General features: G+C 35.6%; 1 protein-coding gene across 4 annotated transcripts in view; it reads left to right on the top strand.

Moving 5' to 3' along the window:
- Nucleotides 1-20167, top strand: part of elf1 (E74-like ETS transcription factor 1) — a 232502-nt gene that overhangs the window by 128698 nt on the left and 83637 nt on the right. The gene's annotated exons all lie outside the window — the stretch shown is intronic.

Below are 20167 nucleotides of genomic sequence, written 5' to 3' on the forward strand. Positions count from 1 at the left end.
TCAGTTTATACAACCACTTAAAGTCAATTTATTACGCAATATCTACTCCAAAAATAAAGTGAGACTTAAAGGTATGATATAAAATGGGGAGGGGGCAATGTTTATCAAATCCTTTGCCCAATAAGAGGATTTTTCAGAGAAGAAATTTTTGAAGAGAATATTTTTGCACTTTGTTTCAGGGTGATCTAACTGTCCAAAGAGGTGTGTGCTGAGTGAATGATTTTATGCCCTGGCCATTTCCTAGCTTGAGGTATAGGAGCAGAACAGATTTTGTGCAGTCTTCATGACCAAATAATTTTTTTCTTGAGTAGTTAGGTGTATTGGCAAACCAGCCCATTATTGAGCTATTGGGATGCTTTTGGTCCAATAAAACTGAGTTGAGATGACAGGTAATAAGGCAACTGAGAAGTAATATTTATTACAGAACTTTCTGTTTAAAAGACGTAATAATGTACACCAAAAGATCAGGGTGTGATTGGAGTCTTTTGATTAACAATCATACTGTTCTGTTCATAACCATTTAATTTTGTTTTGTGAATGTCAACCAAGTGTATCTGTACATGTGCTTCATCTTACTTAATGAAAACGGGTATTGAATTGTACTGTGGTTGGGGTCTTATTGAAGATAAACATGGCAGCTTTTTAATTTTTCAACTGTTCCTCTGTCTCTCTCTCTCACTTGCTTGCACATTCTACCTGTCTTTTTCTATTTTTCTTGGAAAAAAACAAAAACAAATCACAGTAATAGCGCTGAAAATGGGAAAATCATCAGCTATCATCTGATATAATGTTTTGAAAGAAGCCAAAAGGATGATCACAACAATTTGAAATCTTAGAGCAATCATAAGCCATCCATTCACACAATGTTTGAAAGAAACCAAAGAGGATCTTTGTGTTAAAATTCAAAGGGAATTTCAAACAATATACTATGGGGGCCCTTTAAAATGTGGGATCACTTAACATTGTAGCCTATAGCACCATGGACCCCAATTTTAAATGCTTAATAAGCAATTACATTTAATGTGCACATTGTATTCACTTCCATAGCTGATCTCCAAGGTGAGCAGCCTTTGGCTATTTAGAGTAATGTATGCAAGGCAAGTTGGCAAGTCCCTGCTGGATCATTTATGCCAGGTTGAAAAGCAGAGCTTGGGGCTAACCATGTCCAAATGAGAGGCCAACCCCAAAAATACACACCAAACATTTTCCATGATCATCCAGTACAGTTTAGATGATAATGCTGTGTAGTGCATTGAACTTATTATTTTTATTCATTATTTGATGCAGTAATCCCTAGAAACATGCAAATTTAATAAGTTAAGGCACATATCTAATTGTGCTTCTGTAATTTTGACATTTGGTTCCTGTTCCTTATTCTGTTTATTAACATTCTTTTCCAACTTCAGGAAATGTAGGATTTTGAAATTTAAGATCCAGAATGTGCTGTGTGCTAGAGATGTTTTTGTTAGATTCTGCAATTTAAATGTATGCGGTACCTGCCAAAATGTATTTGAAAGAGAAAAGCTTATTTTTGATATGTGATATTTGCAGATGGAACATGTTCTAACATTGGGGAGTGTATGTTGATAGCCTGTTTAGTTAAAAGTTATTGAAGGTGGAATTAATAATTTAAATGTATGTTTGGTGAGTAAATATTTTTTTACATATTTATTTTTATACCATACAGTATAGTAACATGGTAGCACAGTACGAAGCTTTGCTACCTGACAGTGCTTGGACCCCTGTTTATTATACATACGGGGTGCCTTGTTTTTAGATTTTGCATAAGTGTCATTTGTAAGCTTTAGTTTCCTTGAGAGTATCCAGTTTCTACCCACAGTCTACTGATGTACTGTATTTCTGATTTGTACTTCTAAATCAGTAAGTATGGATATATGGGGTTGTCTGTACAAGTGTGTGCCTTAGAAAACTGACATCAGGCTTGGGCCCTGTGACCCTGGTAAGCAAGTTTAATAGGTTGTAGAAATACAAATGGATGGCTTTTGGGAAAAGGTTTAGTCTTTCTTTATTCCCTACATACATAGAATAGGAGAATGTATTGTTAATGTCATTCTAATTGATAATGATTTGAACAACAGGAACTTCGTAGCTAGTAAAATAGTAACTAGTATTGCATTGTACTGTTTGGTTTCAAACTGTTCACTTGTGACAGCTAATTTTGCAAACTTGTCCTGTAACCCTTGTTTGAAAACAGTCCTCAGTTTGATGTTTACTCAGGTATGTTGAAGTCTTTTGTAGGTCACGTTGGATAAAGAAGTTTAGTAGTAAAATTGGTACATGTAAATGTAAATATGGTAGAAATTTTAAAGACAAATGTTTTTCTGAATATACCTGTACATGTAATGTTTGGTGACTTTCGAGGCCAAGAATGTCAAAATAAGTTTTAAGGTGGAAAAATTACTAAAAACCTCAATTCTACTTGATAGAGAAGAAAAAGAAAAGGAGGCAGTAAAGTGAGATGACATTTTGATAAAAGAGACGTGTTAAAGAAAGGTTGTACAGCAAGTCAAGGGCGGGCCCCAAAGAGACTAATGGGAGAAGTCAGCAGAGGCCTGCAGGCAGTCACATTTTGAAGAAAAGTATCATGTGGCCACAATGACATCAGAGCAGCTTGAGACCTACTTTGATGGTAAAATTCTTTCCTGGTATGATTTAAGACACTTCTCAAAATCACCTAACATTTTTATCAAAAAGATTTTTTTTTTCATGCTTTGGTTTCTGTCTTGTTTTTTTTTTTTGATAGCATCTTGCTTCCCATACCAAGCTATTTTGAATCTCTCTAAGTTTGTCTGTTAGTTTTTTTCTTTCTTTTCAACAGTGAGATCATTAATATTTACCAGAAGCAGGGTGCTATCAATTCTAGGAGTTTTCATCCAAGATATGCTTACACTGTGCTGTGTTATACAAGAGTTACTCTTGAATGTCCCTCTGAGCAGAGAACTTTGAGAATTTTCCAATGTGTCATTACTGCTCTGGTCATTTAGTTTCCCCCATTACTTTGTGTTCTTTGTATTCTTTGTATTCTTTGCATGTGTGAGATCTCAGTGTATGTCTTTTGTTGATTGGTGCTCCAGTAAAAAACTGAACTGATTTGATCCTATCTTTGAAACATCAGGGCCTACAAATATTACAGTAATGACATGCACTGTGTGAAGACCTCATAAGCCTTCAGCAGGCATAATTGTAATGGCTTATTCAGCAGTGCAGCTTCATCTTAAAGAAGTCCTATTTGTATACATAACACAGTTTTGTAATCTGTATAGCATAGGTTCTGTACAATGTGCATTTTTTAAATACTTGTCCTTTGAAGCCAGCATTCACATTATTTTAGAGCCTCAACCTGACAGCTCTTCCTCAGTACATTTCTTTGGTGTCAGTGCTACCATTTATTAATGGTTTATTGCCAGATAGTACTCATAATATTATTATATAGCATATAACTGACCAACAAGTGGAAGGCCATCTATGGCTATTTTTACAGCACAGTGTTAACCAGAGTTACCTGTTGCTTGACAGGCCTGTGTTGAGTTTACATGCTCTTTCTGTGTCCTTCAGTGTTTGTGGGCATTCTGGTTTCTTACCATGTCCAAAGAGAAGCCGATTGGGTCGATTGAAAATCTAACATGTATATTTATGCGTGTTTAAGCGTGTCTTGTGTTTGACTAGCAGTCCATCCTGGGTGGGTTCCTGCCTTGCAGCAGATGCTTTTAAGATAGGCTTCAGTCCTCCGTTATTCTACATATTTGAAGAGCATATCATGAAAAGCTATACAGTCTTACTAACAAAGGAAAGATAGCATGATGGCACCATACAAATCTGCATTTAAATCCCAGCCTGACCATTGATTCTGATTCTTGTATACTTAGTTTTTTCTCAAGTTACTCCAGTTTTCTTCACACACCCTAAATGCCCATGGGTTGTGTTGATAAGAAGTTGTATTGATTTCAGTGTATTTGTCTGACTGGGCCTTATGCTACACTGATGCCTTGTCTAAGGATAGATTACACCTGCTCTCGTGACCCAAATTTGGGTTTTAAGTCAGTTCAAAAATGGATTAGTGTGTGAAACAAAAGAAGCAGTTTTATCTCAGAGGTCAGCAACTTATAGTGTGAAATATTAAACTTTGCTCTTTATTATGTATATTTCCATAACTCTTTTTATCATCCAGTGCCATTTTCCCTGCTTTCAGACATTTACATTTGTGTTAATCTATTATATTACCTATAGTTTTTTGATTATTTGTTGTACAATATCATTTCCCACAATCAGTTGTTTTCCTGCCTTCATTATGCACTTCTTTTCTTGAAATATGGCAGAGTAGTCTTAGCTTCCAAACTACCACTTCCTAACCAGGTACTTCCTCTTTTCTTTCAGAAATGCAAATGGCAGTAATTTTCACTAGTGCCTACAGTGTAAGTGCAAATCATTGGCCAAACATTTGTTTATATTGTATTTTTCATGTTTTGCATGTGCATCACGGCATACAGTTAATTCTACTCTGACATTCTAAATGCAGGCTGTGAAAATGAGCTTACAATTGAATCAAGTCTCAATCCTGTTTTAATCATTGTTCTGCATTGCCTAACTATTTGATGTGCTGCCTTTAAAACAAATAAGCTACGGTGGTGCAGAAGCAAATTATGTGATAACTGTAATCGTGCTTGTATCATTCTACACACAGACAGAGCAGAGCACACATGTGAAAATATAATATGGATCTAAGATGGTGGTGCTCGGTGTTCTGTCTCTTCATCGTTTTCTTGGTTATGTCTCTTAACCTGCATTGTATTTAGTGTTCTTGGATTTTATTGTGATAGAGTAGGTTTTGTATTGCTTTGATTTTTGGATTTAGACAATGCACTGCTACTCCTTGAGGACCATGTGCATGTGAGGATTGAGTTTTCCTGTAGTGGTTAGACTTCAAGATAGAAGGTGTGGTGTTCTGAGATCTGACATGAAGGACCTCATTCTAACTCCTTCACTGGGTACTCCGCATTACCAGACCTCCACAGATGGTGACATGTGGTCAGGGGGAGGAATTTATTCTGAGAGAGTCACGCTGTGACCAGCATCTATTGTGCATGGGTGGGGATGATTGGCCTCTTTGAGTTCCTCAGGTTACAGTTCTCTGGTTACCTGCCTTGGACACTGAAACCTTATTGAAAGTGACACAAGAGCACCTTCAGACTGACCTTTTTCTTATTGTTGTATTCTGTATTTTGTGTTATTTTGTTATCCATATGGTAGGTTTTGTTCACTTCAAACTGAATTAAAAACTTTGTTGTAAATATTGCTTACGTCAAAATAAACCTAGAACCGAAAGGAAGGAGAATCTAAAATAAGCAAGATTATTGATTAGTGAGTCTAAATAGAAAACAATATTTTCAGTTACATTATACACATTAAAATATGCAAACATTAAGAACACAAGTGCTGCAAAGTAACTAGACTATCTCAGGCTTACTCTCCAGGTCCTTCCATTTCCCCAAGAGATTTACAGTGTCGGAATTTAGTTCTGTGTAGGTAAAAGTGTTAATGAGTCTTGGAAGTTAATTTCAAAAGTGCAACTAGACAGACTGGTCAGGAATGCATTATTCATTTCTTTAGAATGTTTGATTTTTTTTGTGTGTTATTAACTTTTATTCTAACTTTTTGTTATTTGTATCATTATCCTGGTGAGATCATTGCACTGCCATTTTTTGTATCTGTTTTCATACTGGTCTGTTTGGTGTGGCTGTTTTGTGTAACTTTGTACATGGACAGTGCAATTTGGAGTTACAGATGCAATGCTTTGTTGGGCATGTGACGTGTACATTGCATTGACATGTGACATAATCACGTCTGCACAATTAAAGTTCTCTGTGCACATTAAGCAAGTGTCCAAACGTAATTATTAAATTACTTAAAGTAATGATTCGCAAGAATAACATACAAGCAAACAAATCAAATATTTAGGGAGTGAAGTTTTTGTGTACAGGCCCTTGGTGCAAACTTGACTATTATTTTGCTTAGCCATTCAATTAAGACTTCTGTATATTTTCTGCTACCCAATATTTAAAAATTCTGAAAATATTTTAAACTATCATGATGTTCAAGCACTACAGTTGACTGAGGAGAAAATCTTAAGAATCATTTGCTATATGGTATTGTATGTAAATATTGAAAATGAGCTCATTCAGCACCCTTACGGAAATCTTAAAGCTTAGACATAAATTGGGTAGCATTACATCAGCCTTCAAGAAAAAAAGTGTAAACCTCCCAATAATTAAAATATCTAAAAATAATTTTAAAAATTACCACAGTAAAATACATTCAGGTGTTGGTAAAAAAACATACAAAAAAATAACAAAGTTCTATGTTCAACATAGAACATGCAACATGCAACACTTAATACATTTGTGAACTCGTAATATAAAGCAGCTCTTTCTCCATTTAGAGAGGCATAAATACACACACATGACTAATTATTGCCAGCAGGCATTTTCTTTATTACTTAATGTCTTATAAAAGTGTTTCCTAATGTGGTTAATTCACAAATAAATTTAAAGCAGGGATGCATAACACCAACAAGTTTTTAGGAGTGAAACAGTCTTACCTTCTTTCTTAAAGTGTAAAAAAATTAAATAAAGTTTAAGAAACTGGAGTTGTTGTGCCATCATTTCAAAATCACTGTTACTTTTGTAGTCTAAATGGAAACAAATTTTTGCCATGCCAGGAAAATAGGGAGAGGCTGGAAAATACAGTGGTTTTATGTAATGTTTTTGCTTTATTTTTATTTTATTAAGACAGAGGTAGAGATTCCTGTGATTTCTTCTCCCATTTCTTAGTGTTTCCATTTCTTTCCCCAATATGATGGTGTCTTAGATCTTTAAATGTTTTTACATTCTCTACATAATAATATTATAAAGTGATGAAATCTTGCATTCTACAGTATTCCCTCATTGTCATTTGCTTTTGCTTTGAATCCTTTGTCTTTTGTAAAAATGAGGGTGCTTGTATGTCAGCACCCCAATGTCCTCAGCCATTTTAACTAGCCTTGGATTTCTTTTTGGAGAAAGCTACACTTTAAGGTATTTTATCTTCATGTCAGGCAAGGCACCATCTGTCTTAGTAAAGGTCGATTATTTGCAAAGATTAGATATTGTTGACCACTACTGTCAGCTGTCCATTTTGTACAAGTTGTGCAATGATAGAAGGAGAGGTGCCTTGTGGCCTCATGAAGGTTCTCTCTAATTCGTGTTTACTTGCTTGTGGATCAGAACATTACTGGGAAAAATACATTTTCTAACAACCCTGGAAGGGCCACACTTGATTGAAACAGATGGAATATTTCAGGAATTGTCTATCTTTGGATTCCTTGGGTTTCATATTTGTGGAAAAACAGCAGGATATACAAAAGTCCCTCTAAAACAAGATGCAGAGAGTAATTTTTTTTTTCTTTTTTATCCTAATATTAGACAGTACTTGTAATGTGTAAGCAGTTTGATCTTTTCCATTTAAACACCACACAATAATTGCAGTACTCCTGGGTGCTTCTAAAGCATGTTTTCAATGAACTCACATGACTTACAGGCTGATTCACTTATTTGGAAGTTCTGGGAGTTGTTCAAATTTGAGCCAGTTGCTGACTACAGGTAGAGGGCTCAGGATAACTGCTTGCTTCTACTTGGTTTAACTCAGTTGCCTCATCATCACAGATTATGTGTCTTGCTTTTTTAAGCAGATGGAAAGGCTGAAAATACTGAAGTTCATGTCACATTATGTATTTAAATACAGGAAACCCAAGTGCTAATGATAACAGTCTATGATAAGTCCGGAAGAAACACACAAATGTTAGAAAACTTTTCACACCAAGAAATGTTGAAACATCAAAACTATTCACTTGCCACCATTTTTGAACTAGCACCTTGGGTAACTTCAGATGTTAAGAGAGTATTATTTTGGAGGCACTGTATAAATGTGTACTGATAAGCTATGCTGAGCTGGGTAGCATTTTCTTGTCAGAAATACTTTTGTTTTATCAAGAAGTGATCAGGTGGAGGTGAACTTTCGTATACCTGAATGGGAAATTCCATTAGTCTGGTGTGTTAAATGTTGAATAACTCAAAATATCAGATAAAGTTAACTGAAAGCCAGCAGTAAGATTTAAACACACATTTGGTATGCATATTTCACTATAAAACAGTCAGCATTTATGGAATCACATGGCAGACCCACTTCACCATTCAAAAGCTTTTTCACTGACACTCCTTTTATGGGAAACTCATGTATAAGTAGAAAACAGAGTCAAAGGAATCACTTTATTTTTAGTTTATAGTTTTTTTTTAAATATAGTAAGCAGTCATTATTCCTTAATAATCTCACTAGTACATCCATTTACAAAACTTTAAGTTTTTGTGACAATGAGCCAAATCTGATTAAAGCAGCATTTAGCATCAGGTAGTTGTATATCTCAGTTACTCGCAAAGTACAATCAATGGCATTTTAGCTATTTACGGTCTTCTTTCAGCCTGACCATCAAATAATTGAGATGTAGGAGAAAAGCCAGAGAATTTAAGTAGAACCTGAGAAGATTGTATTAACTCCACACAGAGAACAGTCAAAACAGGGATATGAACTATGGACTGAACCGCTGTGCTCCCAGTTTCACCAGCCCAGGAATGATTACAAGGGTTTAGACTCCAGTATGGTGTATATTGCTAAGAATCCATTTACATCTGGACATTATCCCTGGTAAAGGTAAGCAATTATCCAGAGAGATATCAAAAGTTTAGAGGCCAGAGTGTTTTCACAATTATGTACTACTGTTACTGCCATTTACAGGACACTTTAATGCATATAATAGTTTAACATGTGCCACCCTGAGAGTCTAGGCCAAGACTTGCTTTCTTAACTCTGTGGGACATGTAATTATCATATAGCAGCAGTGCTGTCTTCATAATCTGGTTCTTGTATTGGAATGCTATATTATGTAAACATACAATATGGATTAAATACGTAAAGGACCACCAACCACAACAGTGGCATTCATTTTGTTTTTTATCTTCATACCCAGGGTCCTTTTTATAGATTTTTAATACTTTAGATACCAACTGGTATTTTGTGGTTAATGATAGTTTTGTGGCCTTACAGACCTTCAATATGTACTGTAAGCTCATTAACATGAGAAGAAGAGCATCAAATCTACATTTAAAAAATACAAAACAAAAATAGCTCTTTATTACAATAAGCCAAAGCTTTATTCCAAAAGTACCCACTAGGAGTTGATGGTTATATAAATGGGGCTTCATCGATTTTCTGTGACAGGGAAGCTTAAGCCTGGTTTAATTGTGTTGATGTGATTTTATGACATTTCTACAAGAATTTATCAGTTTTAGAATGGCAAATCTAAGCCAAGAGAAACCCTGTTTGACTTTGAATACATTCTTTGATGATCAGAGTATTCTGTTACCACGTGATTCACATATCTCCTTGTGTCATCTCAGTGTACATGTGTGTGTATCTTAGCACATCTCAGTTCATCTCAGCTCATCATCATCTGCCGCTGCATGTTGCTTTGAGCACTCCGATCTAAAATGGACATTTGGAGTGGATACATCATCACATACAATGGATCTATTTGAAGACATCTTCTAACAAAATATTTGACTATGCATCAAATATTTAAGAATGTCGCTGACCTAAAATTGTTGAAATTAGCACAGACACAGCACTAGGATTTCCATTCCACTTCCTGCCCTTTTTTGTTTTTCATTGAAATGTTTTCTCATAACAAGGCCCTGATGATCAACAACATGACACAGTACACTACATAAAATTGTTCATAAAATTTGATCCCAGTACCATTCAGTTATTAATAATCTATAGGACACAAAAAAGAAATGATATTAAAGTAAGGGACAGCTAATCACCTTTAATGCTGAAATAACATTGTGTGATTGTGATAAACTAAAAAAGGAAAAATACAGATAGTCTGCTAGTCACATACTGAAAAATGAAAATAATTGAATGGTTTTAATAGCCTTATTTGATTTCAGACAAAAATTAATTTCTATACATATATTTATGTTGACTGTTTTTTGTGTTAGGCAAAATATGTAAGTACAGTATGTCATAAAGATCTGATGATAGAATTATGTACCTGCAGTTTCTCTCTGTATGCGTTTAACTTGCATAGAGTTTTCTAGTTCACCATGAAGGGTCACAAAATTCCAATTTCGGAAGACCGCAAGGACATAATGTAGTGGATCACCAGAAAAGACCCAGGGGACTCTTGATAACTTTGGCAGAATACATGTGGCAGATCTGCATGTCAGTAAAAAAAAGACTGGCAAAAAGTACTATAGGTTCTATAAGGACATTACCAAGCAATGCTACCTTCATTATGCAGTATATACAGTATGTCTTAATGGTGAAATCCTGTCAAGTTTTGGTAATGCTGGGACCATCATTATGGGAATAAAAAAGATATTATACATTTTTTTAATATTAAACCAGCTTCAAGCTAGCATGCTGTAATGTGTCTTTCACCTTTTAATTGTCTTTTTTGCTGCCCCTACAATGGGACTTCTGTTTTAATGTATATTTTTCCTACCATTTCAATAGTATTAAAAGGCTGAAAGACCTCTTGATGAGTTTCCTGCTTTATTCACTGGTTAGAGGCTCTAAATGATTTGTCAACAGTAGTCAGAGGGATGCCAAAAGATCTTTTCCTGCAGCTGAGGAAAACATATTTAAAAGTTGCCTATTAATACTTTCTCCACCTTTAAAATGTGTTTTCTTCTGCATTGCAAATAGTAACATAATATATTATGTAAAATAAACCTTTCAGTGCTCAGCATTATAAACCTTATGTCAATCATCATCAATCCACCAATTTTCTAAATTTGCTCATCCCACGTTAGGGATGCCTTCCTTAACAGTATCAGCCAAGACAAGAAACAATTCTGAATGGGGTGGCAGTCAGTTGCAAAACATTCCCGCATGTTTTTGTACTGATGAAACACCAGGGTACTGGACAAAACTTACTTTGGACAAATGAAGACCATGTCAGAATTTAAATCCCATCTCATGCTGCAATAAAACAGTCATTAAGCTATTAAGTAAACCCTGTCAGTAAAACATCACCCAATATGAGGAAAGTCCACCTGAAAGCCTCACAGTTAAATTGAGTGTGTCCTGCCCAGGTTTTGGTAAGGAGAAAAACAAACGAGTGCTGATTTCAGTCCACAGTTGTGGTGACTGTGAAATTTATTTTGTTACTTTCAGTATTTCTTCCAGTAAAATAAAACCAAATTGATTTCAAAGTAAATAAGTCCAAAATAATAATCCATGGCATGTGTTTATGCTGTAATTCTATGAGCCATGTGCATTTAAGTTAAATATAGGTAACAGGCAGTAGCTCTACTATAGTTGCTCCTTTATGTTCTTTTATAGACAATTCAGGTATACCTAGACTAAATAAGGATCTGTTTCACTGGGTGAAGTTTGTAAACATCATCAAATGTTGGGAGGATTCTGCCATACACTGAATTTAATTTCCATTTGTATTTTATTGATCATTTTTATACAGTGAAACCAGTTTAATGAAGTGCATTGTGGCTGAAGGTATACCAGAAATAATCCATTTCAAAATCAACTTCCTTCCATTCTACTCATATCTGAAGTTCTTGTTTTGACCTTGTAGTATTTAAGGAAAAAAAGATGGAAGTGGTGGATCTTACAGAATTAAAGTATGGCACCTTGCTGATCTTGTTGGCTGCAACATGTTCCAGAAGAGACAAACAGATGTTAGAGCAGGAGGTGAGAGTAAAGTTAACTTCAAAGGTACCGGTCCTTAGTGAATGTGGTCATAATGGAACTAAATCTGTTTTTATGATCAATTCAGCACAGTTCTGCATCAATTTCAAGGGAAGTACACTTGACTTAGTGCAATCTATTTTTTTAGTTAGGTGATGTTTCAAGTTTATTAAATAAACCTAATACATGTGTAATATTATTGGACATTATTTATTATTTATGGTATTCTGTTTGCAAAAAATTTGTGTAATAATGGAGAAAATGAATATTATATGTAGGGAGACACACATGATTTCAGTGAGTATATCAATTGACAGAATATTTTGATTATGTATTGTGTATTACTGGCTGCAGCCCCTTTAAATATAAAATAGTGAGTTAAATTTAGTTTGGAAAGGAAGAATATGGAATTTTAAATATACGGATAACATTTTCCTCCAAAGCTAAAAACAACAGTTTGAAATAAAGGTTTTGTTGATATCCATGAAAAGGGGCATTATGGTGGTGGAGTTGGAATTGTAGGATGAGTCACATGTACAGTGACTGTATACTGTTGTGTGATGTTGATGTTGTATGTGGTTTTTATTAAATGAATAAACACAATATGGTCAGGATGTAATTTATGAATGACTTTGAATGCGCTCTGCAACAACATTTTTATAAGCAAATTGGCATGTATTTAAATTATTGATATGAGCTATTAATTCTGGCACATCTTGATAACTCCTCCCCCCACACTCAGCTCTTCTCACCTTCTCCATTGTCCTCCCTCCTCTCCTGTCCGCACAGCTTGTCTCTCTCCGTCTCTCTCAGCTGATGACATTAGAAGGGAACTGTGTAGACTTCATCCCAGTAAAGCTGCAGGTCCTGATGGCATCAGGATGGCTGTGTGGAGTTCTACATCTGATCTTCAACAAGAGTGAAACTGCAGAGGGTCCCATCACTCTGGAAAACATCCTGCCTGGTTCCAGTCCCCAAAAAGGACCACCCGTTGACCCCCAGCGACTACAGGCCAGTGGCTCTGACTTCACACGTTATGAAAGTGCTGGAGAGACTTCTCCTGAAACATATGCGTCTGCTGGTAGAACCTTGGCTGGACCCCCTACAGTTTGCTTATCGGCCCCGTATCGGTGTGGAGGACACCATCATCTATCTGCTAAACCAGGCTTATGTTACAGTATTGAGTCAATGAAAGTAAAAGAGAAATCATGGACTAAAGGAGCAATTAACCTCAAAACCTGAAAAAAAAGCTGTAACATCAGAAATGATGGCCTGATTTGAGATAATTCATTTACCATTTAGGAAATGTCATATAGTATGAATAATAATGTTGGCAATAATGATAAGTACCTTCTACTCCTCCAGTTTAGTACAGGCAAATCATTAGGTGACCTGCCTTAAGCCACTGCCCACCCTGCCAAGTTGAGGGATTATTTCAACTTTGACATTTTCTCCTAATCAAAATAAGAGTGCTACATAACTTTAAGGATGCTACAGAAGTGATATGACACAGAAGACATGAAGACAAATGCACACAGATTAAACAAATTTGGTGCCAGTAGTAGGGAAGGAAAAATGTCAAGTGCAGGGTGTATGACATTCTAATTAGATCCGAAATCCTAACAGTGGAATTGTGTTAATAAAACTAATGGGAGAAAATGGTCACCATGATATCACTATCCAGTGTACATGCGTGAGCTTCACAATCCTCTTGCTAAGTTCAAGTAAGTGAATGTCTGCACAGATGGTGAACCTAACAGGAAACGGGTTCAATTCTGTAAAACTTCTCTATCTTAACTAGTAACATCAGGTACCAGTGATTCTTGCAGGACAATATATGTCTACATGCCAGTAGATGCAGACAAAGCAGATCAGATGTTCGTAGGATGTTTTAGCTCTAGGTGTTTTACAGGGCCTGGTAGTACTTTTGTCTCACAATCCCAGGTACCTGGATCACTGTTTCAGAATATATAATTCAATAATGAAACTGAATCTAGAGTATTGTATACATTTCTGGTCCCCACCCTTCAAGAAAAGACATTAAGCTGTGCAGCGCAAGGCAACCAGGTGCATCCCAGGATATAAGGTCATGTGCATTTAGGGCTGAAGTCAGGCAGCACTTCTTTACTCAATGAGATGTGGGAAGCTGGAACAAACTACCAAGACATGTAGTTGAAGCTGGAAACCCTGATCATTTTTAAGAAGCACCTAGATGAGATATTGGGACAGCTTAGCTATTATGTAGCTAAACAAATGATCTTGATTGATTGAATGGTCTCCTATTGTTTATTAGTTTTATTAGGTTCTCAAGTTATCACTTATCATTGTGTTTTCTCCCATGTTGCTGTAAGCTTGGTGTTGGTGTTGGGTATTGCACTTTCATCCTGTATTGATTGAAGACTCTAAATTGATCTTGTGTTAGTGTTTGTGTGTGTCTTCTCTACAGCAGGTTGGTATTCAGTACAAGACTGATTCCTGCCTTGTTCCCATTGGTGTGGAGTTAAACTCCTCACTAACCCATGCTGAGCAAACACGGTATATGAATGGATGGACAGATTGCATATTGTTTATACCCCTTTACTAGTGTGTACTGAATTGCTTTTCTGTACTCTTGTTTTTTTGCTTTTGTTTATTGAAGTGTCTTTGTATTATAAGTCAGAAATCAGTTGTGGAAAATACCATGTGCTGCTTACACATGCCAAATAAAACTTGATTTTGAAACTATAGATCTTGAAAGAAAGGGCATATTGCTCATCATTTTGTGCAAATAACAAAAGAACAAAGTATGAATTGTCTACTAAAAGTGAGTAGACTATTCATTCCTAGCACAGCCATAATAAAAATATGGATGAGTGCACCTGGCCAGGTAAGCCTGCTGTTTTGAAGATGCCCTGTTCCAGTCGTCGAGCCATCATAATTTGGCCATAATCAAAGTTGCTCAGATCCTTACACTGTCCCATTTGTCCTGCTTCTAACATATCACCTTGAAGAACTGACTGTTCACTTTATGCCCACCACTTGACAAGTGCCATTGTAACGAGGTAATCAATGTTACTCACTTCACCAGTTAGTGGTTTTAATGTTGTGGCTGATTGGGGTATTATCTAGTATGAATTTGTAAAATAAAAATCTGCCCATTTTCTGTTTGTGTTATGCTTCTGGTAAAGTATTGATGTAATGTGATATGTGGGTGTTTGGGGGCACTTTGGAGTTCTGTTGGGTGTGGGCATCCTTCAGTAGTCTGGGCATGGCTATTCTGAGCAAATCAGCTTTGTTAGAATGTGACAGCAGCTTTCAATTACAGCTGAACATCTTGAGCTGGAAGCTGGGCTGAGTCATGATTGTTTTGTTGGTGTCTTTTCAGTATTTTTCCAGCCTTCCCATGCTATGACATGTTAGTAATGGTATGAGTGATGCGTGCAAACACAGCCCTAAGCTAGAGCTATGATTGTGAAAGAGTGCCAGAGCAGCTCATTGCTGAGCCCTTGGTTCACTGTCTCACACTGAGCATGTCGCTGCAAGCCTTTCTGCCCACCCTTGTACCTTAGCTGTAGCTTCTCTCTACTTAAGACATCCCGGGTATTATGAAACCGAATTTGCTTTTTTTTTTCTCCTTGTTTTCAAAAATACTCTTGTACCAGATTTAGACCAGAAAATCCTGTCCATATACAGCATTAATGAATGGCTGAAGTATTGTAGGCTATAGAATAACAGGGTAAAAATAAAGGAAAAGAAGAACAACGAGAAAGGTAATTGCCTTGAAGATATAATGTAATAAGAGCATTAAATGAAGATACCCTGAACTTGTGTTGTTTAAGTTTAAAGTGTCCCACAATGATTACATTTGAACTTTAATCTATATTTTCATTTCAATAAACATGTTTGACCTGTTTAAAAATGAATGTATTACGTATTTCACTTTTTCAAGTATCAGTTTGTTATGTATCCCTACAGATTTTATTTTTTCTCCAACCATCTGGAGTTTTTTTGTTTTTTCTGTCCCCCCTGGCCATTGAACCTTACTCTTATTCGATGTTAATTAATGTTGATTTATTTTGTTTTCTTATTGTGTCTTTTATTTTTCTGTTCTTTATTATGTAAGCACTTTGAGCTACTGTTTGTATGAAAATGTGCTATATAAATAAATGTTGTTGTTGTTGTATCATTCTTGTCTTTAATGAATTAATTATATGTCAGAAAATGAGCAAATTATATGACACTGCATTATACTGACTAGATTCAACATACATTATTTTATAGTTGCCAATGATTTTAATGTGTTTAAAAATTGTTACATCACTGGAAAAGATGACTCATTTCTGGCCACTTCAACTGCAGATTCCCAGTTAAAGTTGAAACATAATATACATTTCAAACCTGCCGAATCTGATTCAGAGCCACAGGAGCCCAGAGAATATACTGATCCATGGCATTAGTCCATACCAGGGCCCACTTATGCAGTTGCTGACTCTCACACTAGACCAAATTAGCAATTACGGTTTACTTTACCACCAAGTTTTTAAGAGGGAGACCAGAGCAAACACGAAAGCATTTTGGAAATGTGCAAAATCCATTAGGAAACTGCCTAGGCTAGGATCTGAACCTGTGATTCTGGATCTATGAGGCACCAGCACTGACCGCTATGCCAACACCAAACCCCCCCACCATATAAGAAGCCTTCTGTTATCTCCTGTTCAATTCAATTTTGCAGTTGGAAAGCATGGTGACAGTTGCAAGTTATAAATGATTCAAATCTCTTAGTCTATTAATAGAATGTGAAAATTGTTAGTGAAATTTCCACAAGAAGGAAGGTGACCTGCATTCTTGTATTAGTTCCATCAAATATACATTAAAATACATGGAAATCAGCTACATGCATAGAAAGAGATAACTGCATAGGGCAGTAGATTAAACCTTGTAACCTATTCAATGATATAGGAAGAAAAGGAAAAATTGTATCTCTCTTTAGCCAAGAGCTGAAGAAAAATTAATGTAAAATGAATGAAGGATTCAGTTACCATTGTAGAAAGACTGAGAGAATTAAAAAAAAGCATCATTTTCAAATATGGTGTAGCTCCTAGCGAGATATGATAGCATTTCTTGCCCATTTGTGAAGGCGGACAGCGACAAACGTACATTTTTGGGGCCCTGCAGCTTGAACTGTTACAGAGGCCCCTTAGCAACTAGCAGTGGTCTTGGTAACCACTATTGAGAAAAACAATAATAGGCTTAGGCTAATCTAACAGTGCTTCTCTTTTATTACTTACCTTACCTTTCTAAATATAACATTTTATTTTTAAGTATGGGTAATAAAAATATTGTATCCTTATAAACACTATACTGAAAAAAATCTTGTCTATCATGTTGAAAAGACAGTCATAATGCTAACGTTGTGATTGCCTTTTCAACAGCTCCACTTTTTTATTATAAAACATCATCTACTGATTATATGTACGAAAGGAGATATTTTTATTGCCTTTTAATTTTTACTGTATTTTAATTGTACATACAGGTTGGCAAAATTGTTAATATTTCTTGTAATAGTATTTTATATTTAATATATTTTAATATAGCATTAGATTATTTAACTACGAAAAAAATTATAGAGATGTTGGCCTTTACAATGTCCACAAGCAAAGAAATATGATAAAATAATTTAAATACAAACTTCAATTTCTGTCATAAATATTAATAGTGCTTTAAATTGTTTAGAATCATTTTATATTAAATAGAACAAAACACCCTTAATCCTCAATCTGAACGCATTTTTGTTTACAGCTAGCCTACATAATGCTTTAATAACATTTAAATTTTTATTTTAACTATTTTGTATTGAATTGTACTATGTTAATATCATTTTAAAAAAAATCCCTTCTCACAGTAGACACCCAAAAAGTTCAAGCAATGTGGACTAATGTCGCTTCTGAGTTCCCTACAGAATTAGAAGCCCTAAAGCTTAAGCTTCCTTAGTTTTATAATATGGACACCCCTGGTGTGCCTGAAAGGTGTTATTTAAATGGATGTTGTCCGCTGCTGCCCAAGAACTGTAATATTAGACTAATGACCGTACTTACTCCCCTTTGTACTTACCCATGGCAGTTTCACCATAGTCCATCCAGGGCCACTAGCAAAACATAGTCTCTAGCTATCATTTCATTTTGAAATATGTCAATTCCAGTACTAGATTGGGGTGCCCAAAACCAAGCTTAGGAGCATAGGAAGGAACCAGCCCTGAATTGTGAGCCTCTCCAAGTCTTTGCACACCAATGCTCAGTCAAAAGAGGTAGATTTGCATTCTTAATTTAAGCTAACAAAGAGCAAAGATCACAGAGACAACCTCCTACAAACATGAGGCGAACCTGCAAACTTGGCAGTGCTTCAGGTCTTAAGAGCTTTGAAATAGCCTCAGCAAACACTGTGACACCATGAAACCACAAAAGACTATAGTAACACATATTAAACCTGTAGCACATATAGAACATTGTCTTTCATGTTTCTGAATCACCTCAATTCTGTGCAAGTATGGCCCTCACCTTTCATGTTAAATTAATCTCCTCAGTTTAGTATTTCTATTCTTGAAATAGTCTATGCCTGTGTTACTCTACATGGATTTTGGCATGACTCACTGTGTTTCAATGAAAAGATATACCTTACAATCATCTATTCATAGAGTCTCTTTTGGTTTACTCCAGTTCAGAACTGGAATTTTGCTGAAACGCAGATGCAACTTTAAGGTCAAATTCAAGTTTAGATTTATTGTCATTTGTATATGGTACAATTCATAATTGCTCATAGTTCTCTTAATGATGCTGCAGTCTCAGGTCTGTTTATTGTATGGTGTTTGTGTGGAAAAATAATTTCATAATTTCCCTTTTCAAAAAAATTTTTGTTAAGATATTTCATTCCTGCGTGAAACTGGCATTGATTACTGAAGCTATTGTTTAGAGGCTGTGATGGTACTGTATGTAGTTTTGTTGTTACTGCTTACTAATAAAAAGACAATAAATTTGGAAACTGCATGTTAAACTCTTATAACAAAAGCAGGTAAAATGGGCTGGGTACACTGTTCAAAGTGCAGTCTTTAGGAAAGAGTTTAGGAAAGAATTACATTCAGAAAAACATTTTAAACCTTTATGTCCAGAATGGGGAATCTTTGTGCTTCATTGTCAGCATTGGATGATATTTAGCTTGTACCTGTTGTAGATCTGCTCACTCGTGGTTTATAGGAGGCTGCCAAAACCAATGTATGTCTTTTATTTATACACCCTGCCAACTCTCGCTTCAACTCTTCTTACTCCTAGTTAAGAGTTCATGCATCTTGGTGAACAAACTGATGTAATTAATACATGTTTTTTTTCTGTTAAAAAAGCAAGGTGTTTGTTGTATGCATATTTATATTTCTCCTCTCAGAATACTTGGTGAGTTAAATGTTCTGTTAGATTCTTTTAGGGAATTTTTCAATATTTGATTTCATGAATATTATTTTAATGTTTTGTTTCCTTCTTTTGTTATCACTGCCTTGATGACATGATGTTGTGTTTCAGCCCTGTTTCACATCCAAGGACACATTACTATTGTAGTAATATCCTCCTCATGCATTAATTGATAAGGCATCAAACGTTGCCTGTTTGAGAGCCTTTTCAAAAATAAATTTTAAAAGACTTTTGTTTAGTTCTGCCTCTGATTAAATCTGTATACTTCGATTTCATTTTTGCCATCTAAGTAAAAAAAATTTTTGAAATCAAAAATTGTTTGACCCCTGCTTGTCTTCGATTTTGATTTCCATTTAGTGTTTTCAACCCCTGCCACCTGAATAAACATTTGATTAACACTCTGCTCTATTTTCTTTGAAAGACTTTCTTCTAGGTCACATCTCCTTTGAAAATGTATGTAGAAATATTTATGTGTACACTGGATACGTGTATGAATCCAGTTGGTATATGCCATCGTGTCACATTACATGAGGGGAAGGATACTTTTGCCAGTAGCAATTACAGTATATTGTCAGATGACTTTGAGTAACATTTAGTGATAGAGTTAACACTGCAATTTTATGTGGTGCTTCACCCCACCCTCAATATCTACCATTTACGATATCCCCATCTGACCATCCACTGTTTAAACCAAGCTTTTCTATTACATGATTGTAAGAAGGAAAGTACAGTGATGAAGCCTGAAAGTTGTCCACTGCAGCAGTGTTTTAACTGCTACATCATTGTGTAGGTACGGTAAATATCTTTGCTGCCTTGCACCATGGCATATAAAACAAAAATGGTATAGCCTACATCAGTATTGTATTAGTTATTTATATTAATTTCTGTCCAGAAACCTGAAGCTACCGTACAGC

Source organism: Polypterus senegalus, chromosome 10 (assembly GCF_016835505.1).
Source record: "Polypterus senegalus isolate Bchr_013 chromosome 10, ASM1683550v1, whole genome shotgun sequence".
NCBI lineage: Eukaryota > Metazoa > Chordata > Cladistia > Polypteriformes > Polypteridae > Polypterus > Polypterus senegalus.